Below are 22506 nucleotides of genomic sequence, written 5' to 3'. Positions count from 1 at the left end.
GTGTCTGTTAGACACTGGCAGCCATATTAACATGGGTGCGGAAAGATGCCTTTGTGTGGCGGCATTGCCGCCACGGAAAGGCATGCGGGAATAGACTGCGGGGCCCGTTGCGGGCCCCCAGGTACTCCGGGGGGTGGGGAGAGCACATTGGGGGTACCTATGGTACCCCCCTGCAGTTCCATGCACAACATGTCAGACACCACACGGTGCCTGCCATGTTGTGCATGGAATTGCACAACATGCCTTCCTGGCATGATTGCGGGTGGTGCTGAGTGCACCGCCCACCACAATGACAGGAATGCAGGTTGTGCCAGCCACTGTGGCGGGGCCATCCTAATTGCCCCCACGTGACCCCCGCCCTTATGGCGGGCGGTCGCGTTTCCTGATAGGGTGGCGGGCGGACATAGTCCGCCGGCCATCCTAATGACCCCCAAATGGTTTTGTACACGTATATTTTTACATTTCATAAATATGTGACCAAAAATGTTTAACATTGGTACAGTTTTTTAATACAGTTATGTAAACTTGTTAATACCAAATAATGTAGTTTTACATTTGTTTAGAAGCATTTGAGAAAATAATATATTTATTAAAAACATTTGTTATTTAGCTACATATACTTTTAACTTTTTATTACGATAGTTTTCACATTTGTTAATACATTTTTAATTTTACACTTTGAAACACTTTTTAAACAAATAATAATACATTTTAATTAATATTATTAATATATAAAATATTAATACGATTAATTATTACATGGTTTAATATTTCACATTTTTTTATATGGTTAACATAAACGAAACATATTTACTATTTTTAATAAACGTATATAAATTGTAAATTTATGGAATTAAAATAATACATATTATATGTTAAATAATATTTAGTATAATAATTTTACAATGTTGGAAAAATGTAAAATACATTTAAACATATAAGTTATAAATTGTAGTATTTTAATGAAACATTTTAGTAATTTATTCATAATGTAATAACATTTTCTTTAACAAAATACTTATATTTTATATGATTAAAGCTGCCATATCTGTTTGGTGCTTGTATTTTGTAACCGCTCACGTTTGTTTTGGGTTATTTAGAAGGGGACAAGCTCGCAGTTGGGAGCTATGTCGCGATGAGGAAGGTAAGATTACTTTTCTTTATTTTAACTATATGTTTAATTGAATTTGAAGGCTCTTAGGTTGTAGTAATTGTGGGTAGTGTTAGGATTTTGGAGTTGTGGCGTTTTTTGTGTGTAAGTTAGGTTTTAGAGATTTATGTATCGTTATTTTTTGAGGCCTAGTTTAGAGAACGTAAATTATGTTAGAATACGTTTGAATATGGTGTGTATAATGTTTGTAATAGTGTTATATTGTGTATTTTGTGTATATTTGTGCGGGTGGGATGGTTTGTGTGTTTTTTACAGGTTTCGGTCGATAGAAGTGGAGGATACGGAAGTGTATATTAGTTGAAGTAACAGATAATAATTTTACATTTCCTTAATATTTCAGGTTTTCATGGAGCGTTTCTTTTTTCAAAACACTTCTTTGGGTTTTTCATGGTTTATCGTTGGTGGATTTATGAATGGAAGATTACTTTTGGAACAGTTGCATTAAAAAACAAATGTTAGGGTACTTTTTCATCCTATTTGGATTGTGAGATACCTGGATTGTTTTACAAGATTTGGGATTTTTTGTCAACAGCTATGGAAACGGTAAGTTAATTCAATTATTTATTGTGGGAGGGAAATGCTAAGAGAGTTAGTGGTCTATTAGGATGGTGATTGGAAAATCACTCTGACCGCCATGGTAGTGAGAAAACACCGCCTGCTAGGACCGCGGGAAAACTGCTGGTCCAATTATTATGCTCCGCAGTCGAAATCCGACCGCAGCGGTCGCATTGTGGCAGTTAACATTGTGGCGGTTGCTGCTGTCAGCAGCACCGCCGCGATGTTAAAAGGAGCATGTCCTGCATCTCCCTGCACTGCATGACAGGCACTGCACAGTGACTGCCGCCTGGTACAGGGACATGGTACCCCCCCGGTGCACCCACACACACTCCCAACACATTGAGGGGCCGCAATGGGCCCCCAGAGATATTCTCTGCATGCCTTTCCATGGCGGTTCCACCGCAGCGGAACAGCTGGCTACCGCCAGCATCATAATTGTGCCGGTGGTGCTTGGCCCTGATCTGTCACAATTGTAGCGGTCCAGCTCCGCCTGCCAGGCAAGGGGGGGGACTGCAACCGGTGGAAAAGTGGCAGTTGGAAAATCACACCGCCGCGGTAATGACCGCGATGCTAATCGGACCGGCGGTTTTCCGTGTTTCGATCGCAGGTGGAGGGCTGATTGCTGGTCCAGCGGTTGCCCCTGCTGTACCAGCGGCCGCCATCCACCCGCCATCCTAATAGACCCCTTAGTGTTATTGTTGTTTATATTTTCATATATTCAATTAATATGTCTATATATATATATTTATTCTTTTAATAAAAATATTTTAGACAAATTAATTAGTTTTGTCAAAATATAAAAAATTATTTCTATGCATTTTAAATATTTGTACAGAAAAATATATATTTTAACTGGATTGATAATTTAGAGTAGGATTTTGGCAATTATTTCTAAGTATTCTAGGCCTCTTGTTGTTGGGTGTAGTCTAACTTGATGTTGTAGGTATTCAAACATTTGATTAGTTTGTTTGGATAGTTTAGGCCTGATTTGTGTTACAGATTGCTTCATTCTTAGCTGTTGGTAGCTCTGTTCTTTTTGGAAGGAGAGTAGGAGTTTGTATAGTGTACGTAGAACTCGTCCTGTTGTTGCTTGGAAGGCATTATGTCAGCCATCAACAGCATTGTTGGTTTTTGCCTCTTGGTTTAGTGTGCTATGGTATACATTCCACCATAGATTTTGGTATTTCGGTTGTCTTCTTTGTCCTGATCAATGGAGTCTTCCCACCCAGGTATCCTCAAAATAGTGAATTAGAAATTAATGCTTATACAGATGGCATTGCCTTTTTTATGACAGACCCAGGTTAATCTCTAGAGCTAATTATACAAGAAGCAGCAACGTTTGGCTCTTTCTCTGGATACAAATTGAATACTAATAATACTAATAAAACCCAGGTCTTACTTAATTTTACCTTGGATTGCACCATTATGGGAACATGTCTTGAAGCTACTTATTTAGCATCACCCCTCAGATCGAAAACACAATTAAACGACATTTTTAGGTCAGTCAGTCAAAATACACTTTATTCGATTTAAAAAAAATCATAAAAGGCGGATGACAATACACACAGAATTAAAATCGACAATTCAATTATGTACAAAATCAGTGCTGAGGCCTGGTTAGCCTAATGTGCATCATATATACATAATTAAAAAGCAATTAAAACAATACCATGATTAAAGTAGAACATTCAGTGGTACTCGTTTGTTCCTGATTTTAAATGCTTCCGCTAAGAAACTAGCAACACTAAAAATAATATAAGTATTGCCCAACATCTGGAGGTAAATTAATGCAGACCTGACTTGTATAAAACCAGCCTCCCTCAATACAGGTATCAAATATTTTTTCCGTGCAGTAGCGTAAAACCCACAGAACATCATAAAATGCATGGTATCTTGATTGGAAAATGTATCACACTCACAGGGGGGGCATCCTCTGGTTTAGCCCACGATTGGTAACAGCCTGAAGAATAATGGATCATGGTAAACCTGAATTTTGTTAATAAAAATCTATGAAGAGGTATGCTGACAATTTTTAGGTACGGTTCCAGGGAGGGAGTAGTTAACACTAGGTATGATATTACTGGAAGTTTCATTAATTCCCTCTCCTCTCTGTCTAGGCGTACCCTCTCCAAGAAATGGTACTTAATCCATTTAACATCTTCTCTCCTAATATTAGATGGAGATAGGAAAAGGTCAGGTCTACCTAGGGATACAAAGGTGTTTTTTAGGTAATTCAACCAGGGTATTTTCATAGCATGATCCAAAGAAATGACATCCAACAGAATTATGTAGTTCAGAGTTAATTCTAGATTGAGCCATGTCTTTGCCCAGAAAAGTAGGGGTGCCAATTTCAACTTGTCCGTAATATAGGGCAAACCCACTTCCTCATGGATGGTGAAGGTAGGAGTGGATTTAGGAACAGATAAAAATTGCCTAATAAGCCCATTTTCAACCTTTTGAATTTTGTCATGAGTGGCGTAGCCCCATAAAACAGACCCATAAGTTGCGATGGGGATGTACTTACTGTTATATACCTTCAAAAGTGCCTCCATCTGCCTGGCCCCCAACCTTTTTGAGAAGCCCAACAATGCAGATGTGGAACGGGCCATGGATAAGCTCTTCGCCTTTATCTGAGGGACCCAGGAACCCTCTCGTCGAAAAGGACCCCCAGGTAAGGAAAGACTGGGACCCTTGATACCACCTCGCCCTTACAAGAGAAGGTTTTGGATCTAGGCTTACTTCTCTGTCTGCCTACTATCATGGAGTGCAATTTTTTTGCATTGACTCTTAAGTCAAGATTCTCCATGAAGGAACCGAAACGGTCCAGCAGGCCTGTAGGCCATTACCAGTGCGCGCTATTAAGACAGCATCGTCCGCGTATAGGAGGACCGGAACCTGCACTCCTTCTACACGCGGAACGTCTGCCCCCCAGCCTCTAGATATTTTCCTAACCCATTTATATAAATGGTGAACAGGAGGGGGGACAGGATGCACCCTTGGCGCACCCCTTTCTCTGACCTGAATCTCTCCGTACACCTACCTTCCTTTGTGACCCTTACTTTGGCAAATAACTCCTGGTGCAAAGAAGCCATAAATGTTACCAGGGAAGCATCTATCCCCATCTCTAGAAGAGTGGACCACAGCTTGGACCTGTTCACCAAATCGAAAGCCGAGGAGAGGTCCATGAAGGCCAAATAAAGAGACCCCTCCCCAGCTACCGTATATTTGGAGATTAAAAGGTGCAAGTTGGAACATTGGTCCAAGGTGCCTCGTTTCTCTCTGAACCCGTTTTGTATGTTCGAGAGCCCCCCACAGACCTCCAAGTTTACCCTCAGTTTGAACAGTAGGACTCTACCTAGGATCTTAATGGCAGAGTCAAGGAGGGAAACGGGTCTGTAACACCCTGGTGCTATTAGTTAATGTTATAAAAAATGTAGGAACCGACATAAACTACCAGTATAATAGGTTGATGCAATATTGTTAAAATGCCAATTCTTCCGAAGTTTTTATATTTATTTCAATCTATTCCTTTGAGAGTTTCCAATTTATGTTTTAAGAACATTGATGGGGCAGTGAGCAGCTTCATATGGGACTATAAGTACCCATTCAATCAAGGTGGCTTTTCGTTTCCTGATTTCAAACTTACTATTGGGCCTCTTTACGCGCAGATTGCATAGCCTTCTCTCCAACAGGGATCAGGATTTCAGTCACAAACTTTTGCTCAGCCAAGATAGCTGCAGGTTCCTCTATCGGATCCATGATCCAAATTACTTCACGAGGGTGCGTTTTAAGACTCTTAGGAATCTAGTTACTATTTGGCGTAAAATTGCTACTAGGTATTCTCTACCGATTTACTTTACCAAGTTCCCTTTGTGGGATAACCCACTTCTTCCAGGCATTTTTCATGACAGGATAGCAAAACTATGGGCTGGTTTTGGGGTGAACAAATTGGAAGATCTTTACGATTGTAATGGTTTTTGCACTTTTCAAAATTTGCAGAATAGCTTTTCAATACCACGACAACAGTATTATAAATATCTGCAATTTAGTGATTCTTTTTTGAGATCACGTCTTAAATCTGTAGAGACTCACCAAAACTGATATTCTTACGTGAACCTCCTCCTCAGTAGACCATATGTCGCACATATATTTATTTTATTTATTTATTTGCGAGTTTGTAACGCGCTAGGATCACTTCCCGAAGGAGTATCTCCGCGCCTTTGGCAACCTAGAAGCAAATAAACAACCTGTCGCTGTGTCTCCATGATTTAAAATAGGAACGTTTTCAGTTGTCGCCTAAATGCGGGGTGCTCATTGCAGAGTCTCATGGAAAGTGGGAGGGTATTCCACAACATGGGACCCGCAATGGAAAGCGCTCTGTCCCCTTGTCTCACCTTTTTTGCTCTAGGTATCTGCAGCAAGGCCTGTTCACTAGATCTCAAGGACCGGGAGGCACGTAAGGAGAAAATTTGCTAAGCAAATATAGAGGGCCTTTTCTCAAAAGACACTTGTGCATAATGCAGCACACCTTAAACTTCACCCTTTGTTTCACAGAGAGCCAATGCAACGCAGTCAGAAGGGGTTTAGAGGGTGTTCGAGGGGGTTTATTAAGAACAAGGCGGGCCGCCGTATTTTGAACAACCTGCAATCTAGAGGTAACCCCCTCATTTGCTGAGAGGAGCAACCCGTTGCAGTAGTCCAGCCGACTCAATATCAGGGCTTGTACCAGGGTCTTCCTGGTTGAGTCTGGAAGTAGTGGAAATACCTTCCGCAACATCCCAATTATGTGGAAACAGGACCCTACCACTTGGGCAGTATGGTTTTTAAAAGAGAGGTCCTGGTCTAGACGAACCCCGAGATCCTTGACCACCTGTTTAGGCTCAGGGACTGGGCCAAGGTCTTGTGGCCACCAGTCCGGGGACCAAAGGATTTTGGCTTCCCCGAACAGCATCACCTCCGTTTTCGCAACATTGCATTGCAGGAGGTTAGATGCCATCCAGTGGGCCACTGCCTTCATCCCCTGGGAGAAGGAGTTCTTGATCTCATCCGTAAGGATTTTAAAAGGGAAGAGGAGTTGGGTATCATCCGCGTATGACACCGGGATGAACCCATGGGATCTCATGATGTTAGCGAGGGGGGCCACGTAGATATTAAATAAGGTAGGGCTCAAGCAGGAGCCCTGTGGCACCCCCTTTGAGATTCCCAACTCCTCTGACCAATAAGCACCCAAGGTGACTGTTTGGGTGCGATCCGTCAAGAAACTCTTCAACCATGCCAGAGCCTTATTTTCCAGGCCGATGTTAACAAGCCTGGCGGTCATGATGTCGTATGACACAGTATCAAACGCCGCAGACAGATCCAACAGGACCAGGATAACAGAGTAACCTTTATCCTGGAACCTGTGTAGATCGTCTGCGACTGACAGCAAGGTGGTCTCGGTGCTATGCCCTGGCCTAAAACCCGACTGGGAGGGATCCAACCCATTAGTCTCTTCGATGAATTTAGACAAATGTCGGTTAACGTGTTTCTCCATAATCTTACCCATAAAGGGGAGAAGGGAGATTGGCCGTAAATTGGCTAAGTCCGTCCATGGAATGGTAGAGTTCTTCCTCAGAGGTCTCACATATACAAGCCAGGATAGGCTTGAGCCCTCCATACATTTAGCTGCAAAATGGAGTTCAGTTCTCAGAGAGGAAGTAACTCCTATTCTGCTGAGTGAGGCATTCTCAACACTAAAAAATGCTGTTTGGTCTATTAATTTGAGACTCCAGCATTTTACGACTGTCCTTAATTGTGTCTAACCACTGCTGTTCAAACTTATGCAGGTTACTAACCTCAGCCTTTATTTTCAGAGGTGAGCTGCCGGCTGGGGGCTGATTTCAATCGCGGGGTCCCACCGGTAACGGGCGCCATCTTTGTTTGGGCTCGCCTTTACTATAGGCTCTCCCTGACACTCCACCCTTGTTCCGCCCCTATTTAAACGGCCAATATGTGTCAGCGCAGCGGACGAGCGCAGCGGGCGCGACGTAGGCGCGCCGGAGTTGCGCCAGAGTTAAGCCCGTCTGCGCCCGTCCGCGGCAGGCCGGGGCATGGGGCACCTCACTCTGTCCCCTGCCCTACTCTTCCCCGCTCACTTATTATTTCCCTTCATGATTGTGCTCTCCCTTTTCCTGACCCCTCAATCAAACACGCTATCTGCGGCTTGCCTGCCCCTAGGACCACTTTCCCTGAGATCATTCCTTCATCTTCCCTTCATTCACTCCCGGACTCTTCCGGCAAGTCCTCGCTTCCTATCCCTGGACTAGGACCCAATCCCTCTTTCTCTGTGATGTACCTTAACACCCGGTCTCTGGTCGGCCACCAATCTGATATTTTTTATCTCTTAGGATCAGAACAGCCTGATATCCTACTCCTGACCGAGACCTGGCTCACAGAGGACTCCACTCCTGATATCCTAGCGGCTATTCCCCCTGGCTATTACATTCTACAAGCCAACCGCCCCTCTGGTAAAGCGGGCGGCGGGGTCGCTGCCATCATTAGGCACCCAATTCGGTGTTCCATGGTGCCTATTATCAGTATTCCCATGGTCGACTGTTTGGCTTTTAGATTGGAGCAACCTGGCTCCTCCCTAGTGTGTGTCCTAGTCTACCGCCCCCCCCAAGCCATGCCAAATTTCTCTGTCCAGTTCGGCGAGCTTATCTCGCAGCTGACCATTAACAACACCAATATTCTGGTCCTGGGCGATTTTAACTATTGGCCATCTGATCCTCACGAAACCTCTGATTCCCTCGCCTTTTCTGAGCTTATGCTGGGTTTCAATTGTACCCAGCATATACACACACCCACGCACATCAAAGGTCATATCCTGGACCAGGTATGGACTTCCTCCCTGGACATCTCCACCCCCCTTGTTCTCCCTTGTCTTTGGTCGGATCATCTACTCATCACCTTCTCCCTGACTAAGCCTGCTCCAGCTAGCGCTGCCCGTGAATCCAACTTTCTGGCGCGCAACTGGAACAAGGCTGATATTAACAAATTCACCTCCCTTCTGAGTTCATCTGTCCCCCCCATTCTTGATTCCCTTTCCTCTATTGATTCTCAGTCCGACAATCTTGTTCACTGGTTGGTTGCCGCCGCTGACTCGGTGGCACCCTTAAAACCTGTTAAAACGCGGCGAAATCATGACGCCCATAGGTGGTTCACCGAGGAACTTAAGGCATTGAAACTGACCCTCCGCCAGGCCGAAAGGCGCTGGCGTCGAGATTATTCCTCACAGTCTAAGGCGGCCTTTTCCGCCCAGCTGAGAGAATACAAGTCTGCAATAGCCAGGGCTAAATCTTGTTATTTCTCCAATAAGATCTTGAACTCTATTAATAAGTCCAAAGACATCTTTTCGATTGTTGAGGAATTATCGAACCCGGCGAGAGTCACCATTGCCCCTCTTCCTTCCCAGTTACTGTGTGATTCTTTGAATCAATTTTTCGTGGACAAAATCATTAAAATTAAAACCAGCATTGTCCACGCATCTCCTGTTTCCATCCTCCCCATTCCCCCCCCTTCCCATTGCACCAACACCCTCACCCAGCTCCCACTCATTTCCAGAGATAAATTTCGTTCCCTTCTGTTCAAAGTTTCCTCCGGATCCCCCAGCGACTGTTGCCCCCCGTCAGCCTTACGAGAAGCCTTCACTTCGTGCCCGGACCCCCCTCTAGCTCTTTTAAACAGCTCTTTGACTACGGGGGTGGTCCCAGGTTCTTTCAAACGGGCAGAAGTGGTTGCTATCTTGAAAAAACCCACGGCCGACCAGTCCAACATGAGCAACTACCGCCCAATTTCCCTCCTCCCCTTTCTTAGTAAGGTCCTGGAGTCTCACGTCACCCAGACCCTTACTTCCTTTGTGGAGGACTCCTGTGTTTTGGACCCCCAGCAGGCTGGATTTAGACCAGCACATTCCACAGAAGCAGTCATTCTTTCTGTGATGGACGAACTCCGCAGGGGCGCTGACACCAACACCTGTCAGGCCCTGGTCCTTCTGGATCTGTCGGCCGCCTTTGACACGGTCGACCATGACATTTTGGTCGACCGTGTCAGAGAGGCCGGCATCCGGGGCATTGCCCTGGACTGGGTGCGCTCCTTTCTGACCCACCGCCACCAGGCTGTCAGACTGTCTCAGTTTTCTGCCTCTCAAGTCGAGCTGACCTGCGGTGTCCCTCAGGGCTCCTCCCTATCCCCCCTTCTTTTTAATTTGTATTTGGCCCCACTAATCCGTTCCCTCCGCTGTTTTAATGTCTCTGCATTCAATTATGCGGACGACATTCAATTGGTTTTTACTATTGACTCTGGACCCGAATCTATCTCTACCTTCCAAAATGCCCTCTGTTTCATCAGTGATTGGATGGGTGTAAACCATCTGAAACTTAACCCCGACAAGACCGAGTTGGTGCTTGTCGGGGGACCCTCCAATCCCTGGCATTCTTCCTTTTGGCCGGTCAGCCTGGGCTCTCCACCTTGCCCGGTCAACTCAGCAAAAAGTCTGGGTGTTGTCATCAGTAACGATCTATCGATGACACCCCAGATTAGCGCTGTAGTCTCCTCTAGCCACTTTCAGCTCAGGAAGATACGCAAGATCTCGCGCCTACTCACCGCCGATGCTCTTATCTTGGCTTTACTCGCGTTAGTCATGTCTAGGCTTGACTACGCGAACGCATTATATGTAGGCATTCCTGCTTATCAACTTAGGAGACTACAGCTGATTCAAAATCAGGCTGCCCGTCTGATTTATCATCAGCCGAGAGACCAACATGTCCAACCACTTCTTAAGGACCTTCACTGGCTCCCGGTCTCAGCCCGCTGTAAATTTAAGCTGGGCTGTACCATCTTTAAATCTCTCTCTGGTCAGGGCCCCGCCTTCATTTCTTCCCTGCTACATCATTACGTTCCCTCCCGCACCCTCCGGTCCTCCCACATGGCTCTTCTATCCATCCCCAGATTCAAGCGGAAGAAACACGGTGGTCTTAGGTTCTCCTTCCTAGCCCCGTCCTTTTGGAATTCCTTACCTCTCCCGCTGAGGTCAGCCTCTCTTTATTCTAGCTTCAGATCCTCCCTTAAAACTCATCTTTTCACTGAGGCTTATTATTAACTTCTGTTCTTCTGTTATGTTAGTTTTGTCTCTTTTTGTTCTCTCCGAACAGCGCCAAGAAACCTAATGGTGTTAGCGCGCTTAACAAGTTAATTTAACATAACATATGCATGCTATACTATACGCCTGACAAGATAACAAGTTGGAGGCAAAGAAAAACGAATCAATTAAATAACAGGGTTAATTGCCCTAAATGTGGAGAGTATGGGGTTGACATTGCTCATATGTTTGTTACTTGCCCACAGCTAGCCCTTTTTTGGCACAATGTTATTCTGCACTCTAAAAACCGTCTTAGGCTAGACATAATTCTTTCTAATAAAGAGCTTATGCTCGGTTTTAAGTGGGATCCTAATCGGGCAAGATCTGCATTAATGGCCATTATTATAGTTACTGCTAGATTGGCTATATCTAGAGCCTAGATCTCTCCAAGACCTTGTAATGTAGCAGAGTGGTTGGTTATTGTTATGGAGATTTTGAACAGGAAAAGGCATTGACTAAGGCTAGAGGATTAAAGTCAATGCAGAGATGTAACTATATTTGGCACTATTTGAGATAAGATAAACTTTGGGAAACTTTACAACATTTTAGTTTGTATTTTTTTCCCTTCTTTGTTCGCTTTATTCCCCTACAATCACTATTAGACTGTATGCTTATTGAAAACATAATATGTTGATGTATTTTTGCTCTTGCTTCCTTTGCAAAAAAAAAGAATTAAAAAAAAGATACTAATGATACTTCAGAGGAGGTATCAAGCATATATTCTCTCATTTAAGAAGCAAGGTCATTCAGGTCATCAACAGGATCAGTTACTCAACAGTTGAAACAACTAGAGTATCTCAAAAGAAAAGAAGTTAAGCAGCCGTTACATGCCTCTTCACAATATCACAAAGTTAAGCGCATTCCACTCGGTTTAAGAATAGCAATCTAACCAATGTTATTCAAATTCAACAAACACTTTATAACACAGTGGTATGCTATTCAAAATAAATGCTCCCTTGATTTAATCCTCCTCATTATTGAGGCATTATTACAGGATTTAAAGGATCTGGAAGAGGAAATACACAATATCAATAGTGCATTAAAAATATGTCTGGAACCAAACAATTGATGTACATCTTTGGATGACATCAACAACAAATTGAATAAAGCTAAAGAAATACATAACATATACATAATATGAAATTGAGAACATTCAAAAGTGACACTATCAACTGCAAATGAGATGAAGTGTAGACTTGGGTCGGAGTTTACGCTCAGAAACCGAACGTTGTATCATCAGAGGACAGCATAGTTATTGAAGTATAAACATTACTCGCCTTCCCCCAGCCAATATTTTGACACTTTTCACTTAAAAGCAGTCCACATTATCCACTGAATCAGCTCAATCCAAGATCACTTTTTTGTCCACCAGCCCAGCAGCAAACCACCAACCAGAAGCCACTACCTGCAAAAGGAAAAAGAGCTACGAATGAACTTGAGGAGTCAAACAAAGATTTAGAAATAAGTATTTCCTCTACAGTTCTCACCCCATTGCAGATGTTAGTACTTAATAAAGGGACATCCTTCGCACCAACTTACCGTGCTAATCTCTTAGAAAGCAACATCGTTTTATTCAAGTTCATGCACAATTTACGTCTGAGTTACTTTTTTGACAATTTGCCACTGAACATTAGCGCATAGGAGGAATCTCCTAACCAAGAATTCATACCAAAAAGTGTTTCATGGCACCCTTGTATCACAAAACTCTGTTCATGTTTGAGGCATTAGTCAAAAAAGATCTTCAATAAATCAACTACCAGTCACCTCATTATAGGAATAGCACCCAAAAAGAACAAGGTACTTTGTTGGCACTGGCAATCAATAAGGATTTAGTATTCCAGCCGTCTGATAAAGGGTGAGCCCTGGTTGTGATGGATAAGGTATATTATGAGGCCAAAGTCGTATCACATGTGAAGGATGATAACACATACATTCTCCTTAACCATGATCCCACCACAGAGTTTGTAATCACCCTCAAGCAGATTTTGTATAAGGCATGGCTGGATTAATTAAAATACAAAACACTTTTTGCTCTCCGATTTTCCTTGCAGACCCAGGCTCTACATGCTACTGAATATTCATAAAGATGCCACAGATCCGACATTAGACCAATTGTGTGAGGATCTGGTTCTTTACATGAATCATTATGGAAATACCAGGGCACATGTTTACCCCGGGTGGTCCAAAATTGGTAATTGTATATTCAGGATGCAACTGATTATCTGAAATAATTGGCACACATATCATTCATAGAACCTATGTCTTGGTAGCTATGTAGTATTGATGTCACAGCACTTTACACCTCAATACTACATAAGAGGGAATAGAGGCTGTACAACGGACTCTACTACAGCAAGAAGATATCTGCACCAATAAGATTTTCATTTTGGAATTACTCCACTTCTGTTTGTTTTTCTTGGGATAGACTTTTTATTTACAGAAGAATGGCACTTCTGTGAGCTCTTCCAGAGCCCCAAGCTACAATAACATTTTTATGGCAAAATTTGAGGATCAACACATCTACTCATCTAACATATGGCAGAAGAATTTGTAATCAATCTAAGGTATATTGGCGATATCTTCTTGATTTGGAAGGGCCCTAAATTAATGCTGGTGCAAAACTTCAAAGAACTTAACCTGAAGTATCATAGGATACAATTCACGCACACAATCAGCAACCATAGAATCACATACTTGGATGTTCAACTAGGTTTATCATCATTCAATCGATCAACAAATCAGGTGATTGTAAAGCACGGATACTCATTGCAAGGTTCTCAAGGCACTGTAGGGGGGTATGCTGATTCATATGGGTGTGTCAACAAGAGTACACAGGAAATCTACAGGTCGGAACAATTCTTTACTTTTTAGTAGCTTTCCTCTTCCATCATTAAAACAACATGTTCCTGTTTCACAATTCCTACATATTAAGAGAATTACTACAGATCAAAATGTCTGCATCCAAGCCATGGCCGCTTTAAAACACAGTTCACCCAAAGAGGTCATCCTAAGCTTTTACTGAGCTCTGCAGTACAATGAGCACAAGACATGGATTGCACACACCTGTTACAGCACAAGACCACAGAGAAACTGTTGCATAACATTTTTGTATCCCTGCCCTTGCCTGGACTTGACAAAATTGGTTGGGTGCAGTCTCCATTCTGATTAAAATGCACTCTAATGGTGGTGTCCCAGTGCAGCCGCTTAACCAGTTCTATCAGGGATGTATCCTGTATCCTGTATCAGAAATGATTGCCTATTTTTCTCACCTCTCCAAATTATTAACAGGTTGTCAATATAGCATGACCACAACACCACATGTTCGCTGTATTCCTCCAAAGCTTTGGACACCTGCTGTACCACCACCTCATCATGAGGTTGGCATATGGTGGAGCAAAGCAGGTTACCATAGCCATGCCTGAGTCTCTCTACAGCTTGGTATTAAATACAAAAAAGCAATTTTCCAGACAGAACTCAATCATAGTTATCAGCATTTCTGTGTGGAACAGCAAAGAAATAGAGCGTGCTCTTAAAAATACTATGAACATTAAAATAAATTTAAAAATAAAAACAAAATATATTAATATAAAACAATATTACTATGAAAACTATTGCAGTTTAAGAAGATAAAATGACTATTTCCACTCCAGTGTATGTAACAGTAGGGTAAGTGTTGGACTTCGAAGGTGTTAGATTTTCTATTCATACTCCAGTGAGAGCAACATGAGGAAAGTGCTTGACCTTGGAGGGGTAAAATGTACGATTCCCACTCATGGTGGAACCCCCATGAAAACGGTGGTGGAGAGGAACCTTGTAATATGACTACGGAAGACCGCAGCGGTTCCGCCAAGCATATTACTGCCTCCTGCACCATGCGGCAACACTGCCAAAGAACGGTGGTTCCTTGGCGGTTGTGACAGGGCTGTGGCGGTCCCATCATCAATTTTGTAATAGGGCGGGCGGGAAACCGACACCGCTGCGCCCTCGGGTGGCATGGTGAGCGGACGAATGATGGATTTAACCAAGATCTCTTGATTGGGGGTGAATGTTTTGATTTGTTCTGCATTCCATCCATTAATTGTGTGTCTTTTGCTTTCTCGCCCCAAGTGCGCCGGGTATGCCCAGACGTGGGTACCGGGCTCACTGTGCCACTGAATTCAAACTCTCTTGGCTGATGAGGGGTGAAACCCCTAAACCGGTCCTAGGATGCTTGTCTCCAGTCCAGGGAGGACCTGGCTTGGCATTTCGGGCTAGACTGTTCCCATGAGGTACAGGGTCAAGACTGATTTGCATATGTCCAGGTCTAAACTGGGGTGGCATGGTGAGCAAAAGAATGATGGATTTAACCCAGATCTCTTGACGGTGGGTGAATGTTGTGATTTTTTCTGCATTCCTTCAATCAATTGAGTGTCTTTTGCTTTCTAGCGAATCTGGCAGTCCGAAGCCCTTCAGACTCGTAATAGGGGCCATAGTAGGTTCATGCATATCATTACCAACTTTGGCTGCTTCTACACTATAAAGTTGGGAAAATCTCTCAATTATATCCTGCGAGGCCAAGAACCACAAATGCCTCAGTACTGTGAGGTGACAATAGGAAGGGTTTTGTTACCTGGGCATATATATCACCACAGGTCCCAAGCTATTCTAAAACAAAAATCTTTCACCAGTGTTGGATAGAGTGAGGCGAGACGTCACTCACTGCAGATCCCTATCCTTGTCTCTTTTTGGCAAAGATGCTCTTTTTAAAATTATAAACCTACCCCGTTTTCATTATGTTCTACAAAACACACCTTACCTGGTGCAAACTTCCTATTTTAAAGCCATCGAGAGGAAACTTAGGATGTTTCTCTGGGATGGGGGCCCAGACAGAATTGCATTACATAAACTCAGCAGAGGGTGATATGATGGGGGCTAGCCCTGCCTGATATCCAGAAGTACTACTGGGCATTGCAACTTACTACTATCAATGATTGAGTTTTCTCCCCTGGACAAACTTGCATTCCTGATGGACAGACTCATTATGCATCTGTCAGGTTACCTCAGGGCTATCTATGGCACATCTAGGGATACTTCCCTCTTTAGCTCAATGGCAACTGCGGTTACTCTCGGGCACACAGCTATGAAGCCCCCGGGATGGAGGGGTAAAATCACACAATCTACTACCTCATGAGATTCTGCAGAATTATGCAGCTGGGAGTGCAATCAGAATTGTATAACTGGGATTTAATTGGCCTTTCCTGAGTACGGGACCTGTGGGCTCATGGAGATATTAACAAAAAAAACGTATAAATTCACCAAATAAAACAAAGGTTACAGGAATGTTACAGTAAAGTAAAAAAGATTAAACACCATATAAATTCAGCGGGTATAGTTACCTGAGCTAACTATAACTTACGTCACTGTAATGTACTGCTTATGACCTCACATATTACTTCACTCATGACATGGTAGGTGAAAAAACTGATGACATCACTGATAACATCTCAAAGGACATCACTGATGACTTCATTGATGACATCATCTAAAGAACCACTAACACACCTAGTCTCAAACCCACACAAGCACTCACACACTCACTTACACACCTATACTATAACTCACACACTTATGCAGCTACTTACATACCCGCTCACAGATCCATACAACTCACACAGCCAGTCACACACCCATACAACCACTCCCACTCCCATTTACAGACCCATACAACCACTCACACACCCATACAACCACTTACACACCAACTCTCTCACCCACAAACCAATATATACACCCACTCACAGACCCATGCACCCACTCACACACCCATACAACCACTCACACACCCACTCATGCACTTCCTATACTTTTTTTTTACATGCTTTTCTATACATGGGTCCCTTTTCCCAAAGGGGTTTACGATTTGTAAAGTTACGAGTGCAGAGTCTCCGCACTCAGGGCGGAGTCACCCCAATGCAGAGATTTCACCTCGAGTGCTGAAAATGGCCCATTCAAGAAATGAGGAAGTCTCAAGCAATGGTGTAAATATCAACGTGCAGATTACCAATTTTTTTAAGAATGAGGCCCATGGATTTCAGCCCACAAAGAGTGATCTGTCAAACCCAGACATGTCATGAGATATTTTCAAGAACATTTTCTTTGACATGCGAGAGGGAGATTACAAATCCATTTTCCCTCAAAAACAGATCAAAGCTCTTCACAGACTTTACATATACGGTGCCCCAACCAGTGGGTATTAGTGATGATATTTAGCAATTGATGAATTCCTCCAACACCAGCACTTGGTGAAGAAAGGGATCATATTATTTTAATTGTGTTATGTGGATATTCCTTATGAAGAAGGGAGAAGGAACACCCTGAGAAATAGAAGGCTGAGGGGCATATTTACAAGCCTCTATAGTCACCATAACGTCACTTTTTTTGATGTTGTGGTGGCAATACGGGCTTCAACTTATTTACAAGGTATCGTTAAGCCACTTAACGTGGCTTTACTTTGACTTGTAAATAAGGCCCGCTTTCACGCTATACTAAGCGTGAAAGGGGTGGGCAATGGGTGTTGAAGTGGGCGTTCTGCTACAACACCCATAGATTTCATTACAAGAATGGAGGCTACATTATTCATTATTCCTTTAATGCAGTCCAAGCAGACGCTTACATCGCAATATTAAAAGGTTCCAGAATGGAACAATAGCAACACATGATAGGCATGAGCCATCAACAATCTGCCTCTTTTAAATGCGGCTCCAAGCAGATAAGTTCATTTTTCTTCATTACCATTATTCATTATCTCTATTTTGAAGTACCCTAGTGTGTTGCTTAACCCCACCCCCCTTCTTATTGCCTCTATACCAATCTCCAATTTACGGAAATCTCCCTACACCCCCTTCCCTAGTCCCATCCTTACATGACTGACCAGATTTACCTGCCTTTTCATTTCAGCTTTTGTACTATTTCTAATGATTGAATATATTTAAAGATTTTTAGATGTTTAATCAAACCTTAATATTTTGGTTTTTGTGTAAACGATTATTCTTCAATTTCATCCTTGTTCTACTTCATCATTCCATAATAAGCTTACCCAATGTCTTTGTTTAACTCCTGTTTTTCACCTCTTTTTCCTCCGATGCAGGCTGCGCACTCTACTTCGCTACATTTTATTATTTCTAATTTTATCCACAAATTGTTATTGTTTTACAAACTTATTCTAAAAAAGGGAAAAAAGGTGTTTTAACAGGAAATCCTCATTTAACTGGCCTTTTCAACATTCTATAACAAAATTTATTATAATAAGAGAGGAATAATTCTCTTGACATTCCTTCATCTATAAAGCTTGTAACTATTTTTAAGGGAAATCCTCCCTAATTTTCTTTCATTAAAGGGCTTTACTACTTTTTACAAATTAACATTTCCTAGATACCATGGCTGACTCTGATTCAGACAAGGCTTCTGCCCCTACTCCTAACATAGACAACGAAGCCCTGCAAAAAATCCTTCATAAGGAATTGAGGTCCTGCATGATTGAGACCTTAAGTCAGATAATGTCCGCTAAAAGGTCACTCCCTGATGAGGACAAACTCTCAGAAATTCCAAACCTCTACTCTGACAAGATCACTGAATTAAGGGGTAAAAGTCTTAAGAAAAGTTAAAACATTGATATGAACAATATAGGCGGTCCAAGCACCTCATCAATTCAGGGAAGTCTTAGCACCTCAAACTCCCAAGGTGTCCCTAGCGGCACCACTTATCTGGGTGTCCTTAGCGGCACAACTTATCTGGGTGTCCTTAGCGGCACAACTTATTTGGGTGTCCTTAGCGATACAACTTATCTGGGTGTCCTTAGCGGCACAACTTATCTGGGTGTCCTTAGCGGCACAAAACATCTGGGTGTCCCTAGCGGCATAAAATATCATAATACTCTTTACAATATGGGAGATAACAAATCTAATTATATAGAATCCTCAGACACACCTTATGAGTATGTCCTTGATCTTGATGAAGATGATCAAGAATTTGACAATCCATAAGAGGAACTCCCATCATCCTCTAATGAATGAATGATTACATGCTTATATAGTGCATGGCTACCCGGAGGCATTCCAGCGCTTTAGACCAAGGACAGGCAATCACCACTCAACGAAACAGATAGGTCTTCAACAGTTTCCTGAAGGCAAGATGGCTGGGTTCAAGCTGAATGTTTTCTGGGAGTTGATTCCAGAGTTTAGCTGCATGAAATGGGAAGCGTCGGCCACCCATACGTGTCCGCCTAACCCTGGGAACTGTCATCAGATTGTGATGGTTGGATCTAAGGCCTCAAGGAATCTGATGGTGAATAAGCATAGGGCGTAGGATAGCCGGGCCATTATCGGTCATTGACTTGTGGACCATACACATGGCCTTGAACCAAACCCTTTCCTGCACCTCTAGGTGGACACAATCCTTGATCCCTTAGGGGAAGAAATGTTTTCCCAATTTAATCTGTAACACCCAAGAAGTTCTGAGTGGTTCCCTCAGGACCACGTTGCGTTGCAAAATTCATTAATAAATGGATAAGAAACCTCTTAGAAAGGGACACTCGTAGGATCCTTAGAGCTGAATGCTCTAGACCTTCTACTGAGGATAAAAGCTGTTATACCCCCAATTTGGACCCTGAACGTATTACATTCCTATTCAAACTTGGACATGATCCAAGAAAAGGGATGGAAAAATCCCTTAAAGGGTGCCAAGACCATCTTCTCGACGTACTGGGACCATCAGACAGAATCCTAGATTCTGCAGAAGACAGCCACACCAATGTCACCCCTCTCAACACCAATCTCATCAGGGGATGGAGCCAGAGAGCATTATTCTACTGGGTAATGCCAACGCTAGCATTAATGCAGAAAGACAAAGTTGTTTTTACTAAAATAAATCCAAAACTAACTGACAGGGTGGATAAAGAACCCTTGCAAAACCCAAAAGGTTTACTCTTTGGAGAATACCTCATTAAATCCTTATGAAATACGTCTCTACTTTCACCGCCCTGGACCAGGCACAGCAGATGCGCAGAGTTTTCAATCCTAACCTTTTATGGTAGGCCAGAAGACGGGTCATCTCTTTCGGCCACTTCAATCAAAGGCCATTTCCAAGATCCTGCGGTTTTGGAAGAGGCTATCAGCAGTACAACATGCCTCAATTCTACCCCCAGAGAATTAGAGGCCAAGGCATCAGAGGATTTAGATCCTGTGGAACCTTCATCTCAAACAACCTTGCAAGTGAAAACTCTTCCCTTCTCCCTTCTTCTTTCCCCCAAAAAGTGGGTGGCAGACTCAAATACGACCTTCACAAATGGAGATTGATCACTCAAGATCCTTGAGTCTTAAACACTGTCAATGAGTTTATGATAGATTGGACTCACATACCTTTACAAACTTCTTTCCCAAGAGACGTGCCTCACTCTCCAGAGCAACTAAAAATGATAGAGGAGGAGATCTCCTCTATGCTTCAGAAAGGAGACATAATAGAGGTCCCATTAGAAACTTTAAGATTTATAAGCACACTCTTTCTCGTAAAAAAGAAAGACAAAGGTTGGAGACCTGTCATAAACTTAAGAGAACTAAACAAATATTTGGTTTACAGACACTTCAAGATGGAGGGCATCCATCTCTTGAGTGATTTACCTCTAGATGGAGACTGGGTAGTCAAACTAGACCTAAAGGATGCTTACTTCACCATTCCTATGGCCGAATCTCACCAACCCTTTCTTCAATTTGTCTAGTCAAAATCACCTTTACCAATTTCAGGCTCTTCCCTTTCGACTCTCCTCTGCCCCTTGGTGCTTCACCAAGGTCATGAGAGCTGTTGCCTCATCTCTAAGAATTAGGGGCATTTGTTTAATCATTTACTTAGGCGACATTCTTGTAATGTCTCAAGAGCCTTCACAACTAGCCAAAGACCTGAAGCCTGTGATGGATTTCCTAGAAAGTTTAAGATTCATCATAAACAAAGATAAATCAATTCTGTCCCCTTCCAGATCTCTGGAGTTCCTAGGTTTCACAGTAGACACATTGAAATGTCCTTTTACTACCTTCCAAAAAGATTACCAAAATCAGGAAGGAAATAAGACACGTCCTTAAACAGCAAGACTTATCTCTGAGAGAGCTAGTCAGCCATCATTCCCGGTCCCCTCAACTATCGGGCCCTCCAAAGGGTAAAGGTGAGCGCCCTAAGAACTGGCCTCTGGTACGGGGATTGGATCTGTCTGGATCAAGAAGTCAAATCGGAACTAGCCTGGTGGCTCGAGAACCTAGATGCTTGGAACAGAAAAGCAATCTTTGGTTCAAAACCAGAGTTTGTTTTAGAATCAGATGCGAGCCTTCATGGCTGGGGAGCTTGCCTTCTCAATCAGAACACTGGTGGTATCTGGTCACAAGAGGAATCATCTCACCACATAAACATGGACCTCTCGAATCTAGCAAAGAAACTTTGGATGTTCTGTCTGGAACATAAGATCGCTCATCTGTCTGGAACATAAGATCGCTCTCAAAGCGGAATACTCTTCAGACTGGAACTCAAGATTCCTGTTAGATCACTGCAATTGGAAACTGAATGTTTCCGTGTTCAGTACCCTAAACAAGATCTGGGGCCCTCTAGAGATAGACTTATTTGCGAGCAGACTAACCTTTCAACTGGAGAACAACTTCAGCTGGATGCCCGACCGGGATGCTCTAGCAGTCAACACCTTACTACAATCGTGGAAAGGAGCCAAGGTGTACACATTCCCTCCCTTTACCATGATTCATAGAGTTCTTCCGAGAGGAGACCGGATCAGTGCTTCCTTGTCCTAATAACTCCCTTTTGGCTATGCCAAGCATCGTTCCCCATGCTTGACATATTAACATATTAACTTCCTTGTTAAACAATTTGATAAAGGCCTCAGCTATAGAACTATCAATTGCTATAGATAGGCTATTTCTGCTGGTCATGTCCTTGTCAATGGTAAAACGGTAGGTAAAAATGTCATTGATTGCAGAGTGATGAAAAGCATTCAGTTAAGAAGACCTCCTAAATCCTAAATATGAAAGTCTTTGGAATGTCATACTAATCCTTGATCTTTTCAATAACTGGCCTGTTAATACTCTCCACAACAAAAAACAAAAAACCTTTCCATTAAGGTGGCTACTATACTATGCCTAAACTCATGCAGAAGGGTCTCTGATGTCAAAGCCCTGGAGATTACGAATAGATCTTTTAACACGTTCGGAGTCAAATTTGAGATTTGCAGAAGAACAAAGACTATGTCTGATTCAATCTTTTACCCACGCTTTGATTTATGTCCAAAACTTTGCGTTGTGGACTGCATGAAAGAGTATGATCTCAGAATGTTTGCTTTTCACCCTCAGGATGTTAACCAATTACTTACATCCTTTGTTAAACCCCACAAAGGCACAACCTCGACCTCTATTGCTAGATGGGTTAAGACTGTTATGAGTTTAGCAGGTATTGACTTAAAGAAATTTCAAGCTCACTCCCTAAGAGGGGTGCTATGGCCAGTAAATCTCTCTCGCCTGGAGGTAAGTTGGACGACATTCTCGAAGCTGCTGACTGGTCAAATGCTAGCACCTTT

Source organism: Lissotriton helveticus, chromosome 5_1, assembly GCF_964261635.1.
Source record: "Lissotriton helveticus chromosome 5_1, aLisHel1.1, whole genome shotgun sequence".
NCBI lineage: Eukaryota > Metazoa > Chordata > Amphibia > Caudata > Salamandridae > Lissotriton > Lissotriton helveticus.
The sequence above is the reverse complement of the archived record's forward strand: the minus strand, read 5'-3'. Positions refer to the sequence as shown.